The sequence below is a fragment of the Phasianus colchicus genome, chromosome 1, assembly GCF_987193195.1.
Source record: "Phasianus colchicus chromosome 1, bPhaCol1.hap1.1, whole genome shotgun sequence".
Taxonomy (NCBI): domain Eukaryota; kingdom Metazoa; phylum Chordata; class Aves; order Galliformes; family Phasianidae; genus Phasianus; species Phasianus colchicus.
In genome coordinates this window covers 159,330,952-159,339,698 of record NC_143436.1, presented here as the reverse complement: position 1 = coordinate 159,339,698, position 8,747 = coordinate 159,330,952, and positions in this window count along the sequence as shown.

Below are 8,747 nucleotides of genomic sequence, written 5' to 3'. Positions count from 1 at the left end.
CATTTCAGGAGCCTCCTGGACCTCTTGCAGCTCGCTGTGTGGTCTTTCCAACAGATATCAGATGGTTGAAGCCCTCCATCAGGACAAGAGCTTATGAGCACGACTGCCCCCGCATCTGAAGCAAGAAAGCCTCATCAACAGTCTCCCCTTGATCAGGTGGCCTGTAGTATACCCCTATCACCAGCTGGCCTTTGTTAATCTTGTCCCTAATTCTAACCCGCAGGCTGTCAACCTGTTCCTGACTCTTTCTCAGAGGGAACTCCTCCATAGTCTATCCATTCTTTCACATAGAGGGCAGCTCCCCCACTCTTTCTACCTCGTCAATCCCTTCTAAAGAGCCCATATCCCTCAGTGGTGGTATTCCAGTTATGGGAGTCATCCCACCATGTTTCCGTGATAACAACAAGGTCATAACTTTCCAAGCACATCACAGTTTCCAATTCATCCTGCTTATTGCAGGATGCTGTGTGCACTTCAGCTGGGCTTTCCGTCTCACTGCCTTTATAGAGGATCTAGGATCCCTTAGAACAGCAGCATCCCCAGCATCCCCCTGCCCCAGTCCATCCCTTTGTATTCAACTGTCTTTGCCCATCAAGTTTGGAACAAGCCCTCGAACAACCCACTCAACCCCAGTAGCCCTCATTTTGTCCCTTCCCCCTTTGTAACTAGTTTAAAGACCTTTCATTGAGTCCCATCAGTTCCTCAGCTAAGATCCTCTTACCCCTCAGAGACAGGCTACTTCCATCTGCAGCCATCATGCCAGGTGTCAAGTAAATTGCCCCGTGGTCAAAAAACCCCAAATTCCTGTGTTTGCACCAACTTCTAAGCCATTTATTTATGAGGTGGTTTTTTTGGATGCTCTCAGTATCCTGCCCTGTCACTGAAGGTATAGAAGAAAACACCACCTGCACCAACTACCCACCCCAGTCCCCTCAAGTTTTTCTTGATAGTCCTGAGGCTTTTCTCAGCAACTTCGTCACTGCCAGCCTGAATAAGGGCTAATAATCAGAAGGGCAAATCAGTCCAGCAAGTTTCCTAGAAATGTCCCTGACCCATGCCCCAGGGAGGCAACACACCTCCCTATGGGTAGGGTCAGGCTGACATATAGGGCCTTCCATTCCTCTCAGCAGGGAGTCACCTACAACAGCCACCCTTCTGTCCTTCCAGGTGGAGGCAGTCTTGAGGCATGGGATCGACCGTTTCACCTCAGGCAACCTCATGGATGAACCTCCCTCCACACCCTCTCTCACCTCTCTTTCGAGTTCCAGGGCCTCAAACCTATTGCGCAGAGGCACGTGGGGAGCCGAGGATGGTTGGGATGGGGGATACCCACTTTGCCGAGCCGGTATCCGTTTCCACTCTTCCTCCTTTCTCAAATTGTTGCTAGGGGGAGGAGAGGACGGGGGGCTCACTGCAGCACTATCTGCCTGCCAGTTCCCCTCTCCCACCTGCCAGTTCCCTTCTCCCACTTGTTTGCAAGGCAGCAGAGGATGACGTGCTCCTTGTGGAACCACAGCTGTGTGCCAGAATCTCAGGGCCGATAGGAACTAGCACCACCAATCAATCTCTCTCTCACACTCCTTTATGGTCCTCAGCCTCTCCACCTCCTCCTTCAGGTTGACCACAAGGCTGAGTAAGTCATTTAGGTGATCACATCGTATAAGAAGTGATATAAGTGCATTGTATAAGTGCTGCCTCCATCACCGGCACTGCAAAGGCCAGGCTCTGGCACTCGTGACAGCCAGTGACCTGCGTACTAGCATCTCATGTTGGGGACTCAGTCTGAGTCTCCACTTGTCTTAGCATCAGTATCCTTTCAAGCATGCCCAGGACCGCAGTCTGGGTCTCCACGTTCTTTTTGGCTGCAGTTTTCCTTCTTCGTAAGCGCGGGAGCTCTGTCTGGGTCTACACAATTTTTTGTGGCAGTAGCCTTCTGCCGGGGTGCAGCCATTGCCAACCAGCAGGCACACTAACACTACTCGATAGCCTTATCGGGGTGTGACTGATCAGCCCCACCCTGCTGTTGGCAGTGCTGGCTCTGCCCTTGCCCTGTTGCTGGGTTGTTAACAGGAGCCTGTGCACTTATCACTCACTTGACAGTGATAATAAAACTTCCTTCTGTGTGGTCTCATGTATGGTTGGCTTACAGTTTCTCCTCGTTAAAACAACCCATCTGATCCTCACACCCCAACTCCTCCTCTCTGTCCCTGAGGCTTTTTCTAGGCGAGGGGGTGGATGTGGAGCCGTTGCCCTGGAAACTCCCCCACCACATCAGCTGTTCTGACGAGAACTGCCTGACCGAGAGCTGCCCAGCTGCTCTGTTGTTTCAGGGATCCCTGGATGAGGGAACTGACCAAAACCCCCCTATACCTTGCAGTCAGTAGCTGACCATCTTGCCACAGACAATTGGAGCTAGACAGCCCCAACCCAAGAGAAACTGCTTGCACTTGGCATTCTGGAACCTCATTTTGTTCACGTGGACCCACTTTTCAAGCCTGTCCAGGTCAGTCTGGATGCCATTCTTTCCTTTTATTGTATCAGCTGCAACACTCAGCTTGGTGCTCTCTGTGAACTTGCTGAGGGTGTGCTCAGTCCCAGAGTCTATGTAACTGATAAAGATGTTGAAGTATACTGGCCCCAAGACAGAAACCTGGGGGATCACCACCTCTGACTTGCCTCCACCTGTACAGGGTGCAGGGTATGCAGTGTGAAATGCTCTAATCCTATTTCAAAGGGAAATTGGGAATCATAAAGAAAAATGCAACATTTGCCTTTCTATTTATCTCTTTAGGTTTCTTCTAATAAAAAGTAACTTTACTTGTTATTGCATATTTTAAGCAAGAAAAATTGATCTTGAAGAAATTCAAAGAAAAAAAGAAATAAAAGATTATTCTAGTTTTGCTATTGAACCTTCTCAATCTGATAGTAAGAAGGCAAAAATAATGATGAAGGCAATTTAATTATAATGACCTAAAGCAGAAACTACATATTTTGAAAGAGTTCAGTCACATAACTGGATTTACAAGTTTTAGATTCCAAAGAACAATGCTTATTTTCAAATAATATAACTTAGCATTTATCATTACTTTAAAAACAAAAACAAAACAAAACAAAAAAAAAACATTATTTGGAAAAAAAAATCAATTAGTTGAATTGGATCATTCATAAATGCAAATAACTCCCATATATATTCAATTTTAATTTTCATTATTTTCATTTACTCTTCTACACTGATTTTATTGTTTTCTTGAAGTCTGCTATAAATGATTTGCATTTTGCTTCATTTATCGATATGCGTTTTTTCAGGCTAGTGACACACTTTCACTTGTAAAATTGCATGTGAATAGAGCAACTTTGGGAGTAGATGAAAAGTAACTTACTCAATCTGGATCTTCCTGAATACAGTTAAAGTTGTTGGCAATTAAAAAAAAAAAAAAAAAAAGGATTAAAAAAAAAAGAAACAGGTTTCAGTGAATGCTGCATTTCTCTTAGAATTATGAGGTGTTATTTAACACTTAGCAAATGCTGAAATCTGGCAAGAATCTCTGTTAAATTAAGTATCTTGCCTAAGAAACTCCTCAGAAGTACATATTCTACATATGATAGAGAATAGGAATTTGATTTTAGCAACAGTACCTGTTTATATATTTTAAAATAATTAAAAGATGTACTGTGATGCCTTAGGTAGCAGGCCCTTAAGTTGTTCAGCAACATCATTTACACATTCTTTATCAATATTTTCCCTATACCTATTTCACAAAAGTCTGAGAGCCCAGAATAGCACTTAGTTTTCCTGTTCTAGCCCTAAAAGACCAACGCACAATCCAGTGGAGGCAGTTTTGCTAAAGTTTGACATCCTTAATATTTCTATTCATCAGAAAAGTTATACAATTTCTATTTTCAGAATGATAAAATGGAATACAGACATTAGGTAGCAGCCCATGAAAGCAAGTGATGCTGAAATGCTTCAGTGCTATGTTACACTTGGATAGACTTGTGTTTTGTAACTTTTAAGTTTAGCTAAAAACTAGACATCATTTTTAGAACATCAGCACACATCTGTTATCTTGATTTCATTAATTTATGGACCCTTGCTGTTCTACTTATAGGTGCTGAGAAACATGGATTGTTTTATATTCTGACTGTTGGGATAAAGTACTCATACATAAACAACATGGATACTTTTGTCCTAGCTTTTGAAGATGAAGGAAATTTTATATTTTAAAGGGTGCCAGGAAGGTCTGAATTTCTTTGCTGCAGAAACTTTCAATGTACAACATACAAGTTAATACATGTTAATTCGAGCTTATAACTGGCAAAAAGGAAGCCTTCTTCATGCTAAATATTACATCTTGATCTTTGTTATTTTTACTAGATCTTTTACAAGTCAGTACCTCTCTGATAATAAATCTCTGATTAAAACTAAGTAAAGACCTGTTGCTTGCTCTGTTGATAGTACTTAATATTTATTCGTCTATTCCCAGTTATCAATGATAATCATGAAGATCATTCCAGAACAATCTTAGAGCTATTCTGAGTATAGCAAGTTCTTGTATTTACCTGCTCACTTTAATGCAAATACATATACACAAATATTGGATACAGATAAATTTTAAAACCTGACATTAAAAATAGTCAGACTAAGGTTTGTTCTTCATTTAGTCAATGGGTAGAAAACATAATGTCCTGAGATAATGACTGAAGATGCCACTCCTTTATTGATTTCAAGATATAAGAATATAATTTAACTTCCATCTGATTAGGCTAAATTAAATTAACCCTGCATTTTACATTTAATAAAGTTATAATGCAAAAAATTCCTGCTGATTTTCTTCATACAGAACTTTTCATGAGTGCTCAGATAATAGATGTTTTCTTAGCAAAGTCCTTGGGAAAAATCCATTCACCTCTCTCAAAAATCTCACCAAGTCTGGTTTGTGTTAATGTTATGATTGGACTATTGCTAATTTCTCAGTAGTCCTCTTTCGCTGTTAAGATATGCTTGGTATTTTAAGAAACATAACAGTAACATACATTTATTTTCAAGAGAAGATTCACAGAAACAGCTGCAAAATTTCCAGAGAAACAAAAGAAAAATATCTTCCATTATTAAAGTTGATCTTTCATTAACTTATGATTTCTCATGCATTGTATCCCATTTCAGTTCCAGTAAAAGCTGGAGGAAAAAAATTGAAGAGTTTAAAACAGATAATGTTAGATAAATGTCAGTATTTTAACAAAGATACACAATTCGATATACTATTCTAGTCTCAAACTCACAAATGTACTTATTTTTTTCCCCACCCTTCTCCTGGCCTTTAAGTAAAGTGTAGACTATCTACTATAATCACTGTGTTAAACTGATGTTTGTACGCAGTCCTTAGCACAAGGGGAAAAAAAAAAAAAAAAAAAAAAAAAAAAAAAAAAAAGCTAAATATTTTAATTTAAGCATTATCCGTACTCAGGTGCCTTACTCTTTTTCCATGAAGTATTTACAAGAAAAAGCATCTACTTATAATAAAGAGAACAAAGACTTGATAATTTTTTAAAGATTAAGCCTTAGATAGTTGTCACAACATATTTGAGTTTTAGGTCTAATTTTTCAGACAGGTAATAGTTGTTTTGTTGTTGTTGTTGCTACTACCTAAAATTAAAACAAAACAAAATAAATAACAAAACACTAAACTTACAATCCGGCAGATGCTTGATAATAGTGGTGAGATATTTCACTGTGGATACAAGATCATTACCACCTGTTTCAACATTTACATTTGCTCAGAAATAGTGTGTTCTTCCGTAACAGTTGGCAAGACTGCATGTCTTTTTTTTTTTTTTTTTTCCTTACGTGGCTGTCAACTGACAAGAATAAACTTACATTCACTTCACAGGTCAAAAATCATTCTGTGCTCATGTTGTAGTTGTAAATGTATTCAGTCTTAACAAAGTACATTGAAGTGTTAAAAAAAAAAATCTCTAAAAAGATATTAATCTGATGTGTTGCCAATGAAAGACGAAATTCCCACTACTCAATTAAAAACTGGAATCAGTAATTTTATAACCAATTATTTGTAACATAAAGCACAACAACCAAAACTGAAGAACTGTTTAGTCTACTAGAGTAATTGCTGCTGAGCTTATTAATTCAAAAAGCGTGTTAGAAAACTTCAAGAACTTGACTTGTATATATCCTCTGATATAAATGTATGCCTGTAATTTCCTATGACTCAAATAGAACTAAAAAAGCCTTATAGGTAGAAAATCTGAATTGCACTAAAATAACTTAATATAGGGTATTGAACACCTTAATAAAACACAGGAAAAAAATGTAAACATTGGCTGGCTTTCTTTTATGTTCAAAACTATAAAATTAATCAAAGTTAGACTGGAGGAAAGTATTCTGGACAAATTAACAGAGATGTGAGAAACAACCATAAATTTTCCTAATATTTTGTGCATTTCATAAAATATGAAATATTTTGTAGTATTTTTTGCATTTCATAGTAAATAATTTTAAAAAATGCAACCAAGATTAGTAAATGTTTCTAACATAAGTTATTTGGAAGTTACTCACATCTGAAGAAGAAAAAAAAAAAAATAAAAGATTTTAGCTTCCACAAATAAGTAAATTTTGTATGTGGAATTGTCATTCATTACTTCTACAACTGAAATTATTGAACACTTCAAATTATACATACAAAAAAAAAAAAAAAAAAAAAAAAAAGCTAGGCTCATATGTTACTTTCCTAAGCATAAGCCATTTATGCTGAAAATTTCCAAACTGCATGTAAGCATCCAGATGAACTTATTTGGAAGGAGAAGAGGAGGAGAGGGGAGGGCAGTGGAGGGGAGGAGAGGGAAGGGTACAGTGCTTTCACATTTCCCATTTGCTGTTGAAAAGGTGTGGGGATATTAACAAAACATTTGGGAAAAAAAAAAAAAAAAAAAAAAAAAAAAAAAACTTCTAAATGATATTTGAATTGAAAATAACACCAGAAACAGAAAATCAGGTTATTTTTTCCCTCCATATTTCCATCTGTCCTGATATTTCACCTGAAAGATGAAAAATCTTAAATTGTTAAGTAAAAAATAGAGAAAAAAAAGGATGAAAGGAAGGATTTTTTATAGGAAGAGTCTAGAAATATTTGCAGAATGTAATATTTAGAAGAAAGGCATGAAGGAAAGATAAGAGTATCAATTACAACTAGGTGTGCTGAAGAGAAGATAGTTTAAGAAAACTGCAGGAAAAAGAAAAGATAATGGAAAGATCACAACACAAAATCAACAGCTGTAGGGACTGATTATGCTCCTCAGAATCAACAAACAACTAAATTCAGTGGATAAAAACAAGTAATTTCCCTTTTAAAGGTGTATGAAAAGGAGTTACCTTTGCCTAAAAATTTACCTGCATTCAGAATAACTTTCTGCTATTAACACTGGTTTCTAAGATCTTAAGAAGGAAATATCCTGTTGTGATTATTACTTTCCAATTCCTGTTAGTAAGAGATTTTTCTCAGAACAGGGAGGGTTTTTTTTGTTTTCCTGTGATATGAGTTACTTTTGCTTTTGGAAAACAATGTGATAGTAAACAGGTTGAAATCAGATCATAAAGCATTTGAGAAATCTTTCTTACTGTTAAAACATTTATTTACCTGTTGATGTAGACCAAATACTATGAAATTTTGAGACACCCCTGTGCCAAATACAACTTCCTGTACTACAGATGAAGCTTAAATGGAATAGGGGCGTACGGTTTATAACACAGAGCAAAGTGGTCCAATCATAATAGCTGTAGAATGTATCACCTCTCTAGCTTCTAATTCTGGCCTCTTCCAGAGACGTCATTATTGCTGTGAATTGCAAGAAGACTGATTGTTGTTGTTTGTCTGGAAAACCATGGCAGATTTTAGGTGGAAGAAATGATATTGTCTGTGTTTCACTGTATGTGGTGTTAAAATTAAAAGGTAAGATTAACCTCTAAAAAAGTAAATAAAATAGTTCTAATGTGTCTGGATTCAGTCTCCTTTATAGCAACTTGAGATGATTTGCCATGGTGCACTGGAAACTGCATAAAAAAGCCCACCTCTGACAATCTTAGCTCTGCCAATTAGTTATTTATTATAATGTACAACTCTATAAAAACTATTGTTAGTATATAAAATCCACTCCATTTTTGAATTGATCTGGGTTTGCTGATATATGGGATATTGGATCAGAATTATAGATGTTGATGGCTATGGATTAGCCTGCAGTTAGAGAAGACTGTAGATGAGAAATTACTTACATCATGAATAGTGACAAGTAGCAAATAAATGTAGGTGCAGATGAAATGTTGGAAACTGAACTTTTGAACTCTCAAGCACAAGTCTGTCACTTGCTAGATGCAACCACAAATGCTTGGTTCTACATTGTGATAACACCTAGACTGTAAAACTGGAACACAGAGGTCTTCAGTTAATAAAGACCACTGATTAGGAGGCTGACCATACATTGTGCTTCTGCATACAGGCTATTTAGATCTAGAGAATCAGACCTAGAAAAAAAATGGAAAATGGGAATTAAGGAAGTTTCAAGGAGACAAATATTGAGGATCTCCAACATTTGAGACTGGAAACTTCATGCAGCCATGCAGCAGCAAGAACCAACATAACCTTTTGTCTGACTTTCCTAGACCTTCAATGATCTCTATGATACAAGGCCAGTTAATATGAAGTGAATGTGATTTTGAGTGGGAAAGTCATTGAGAAATC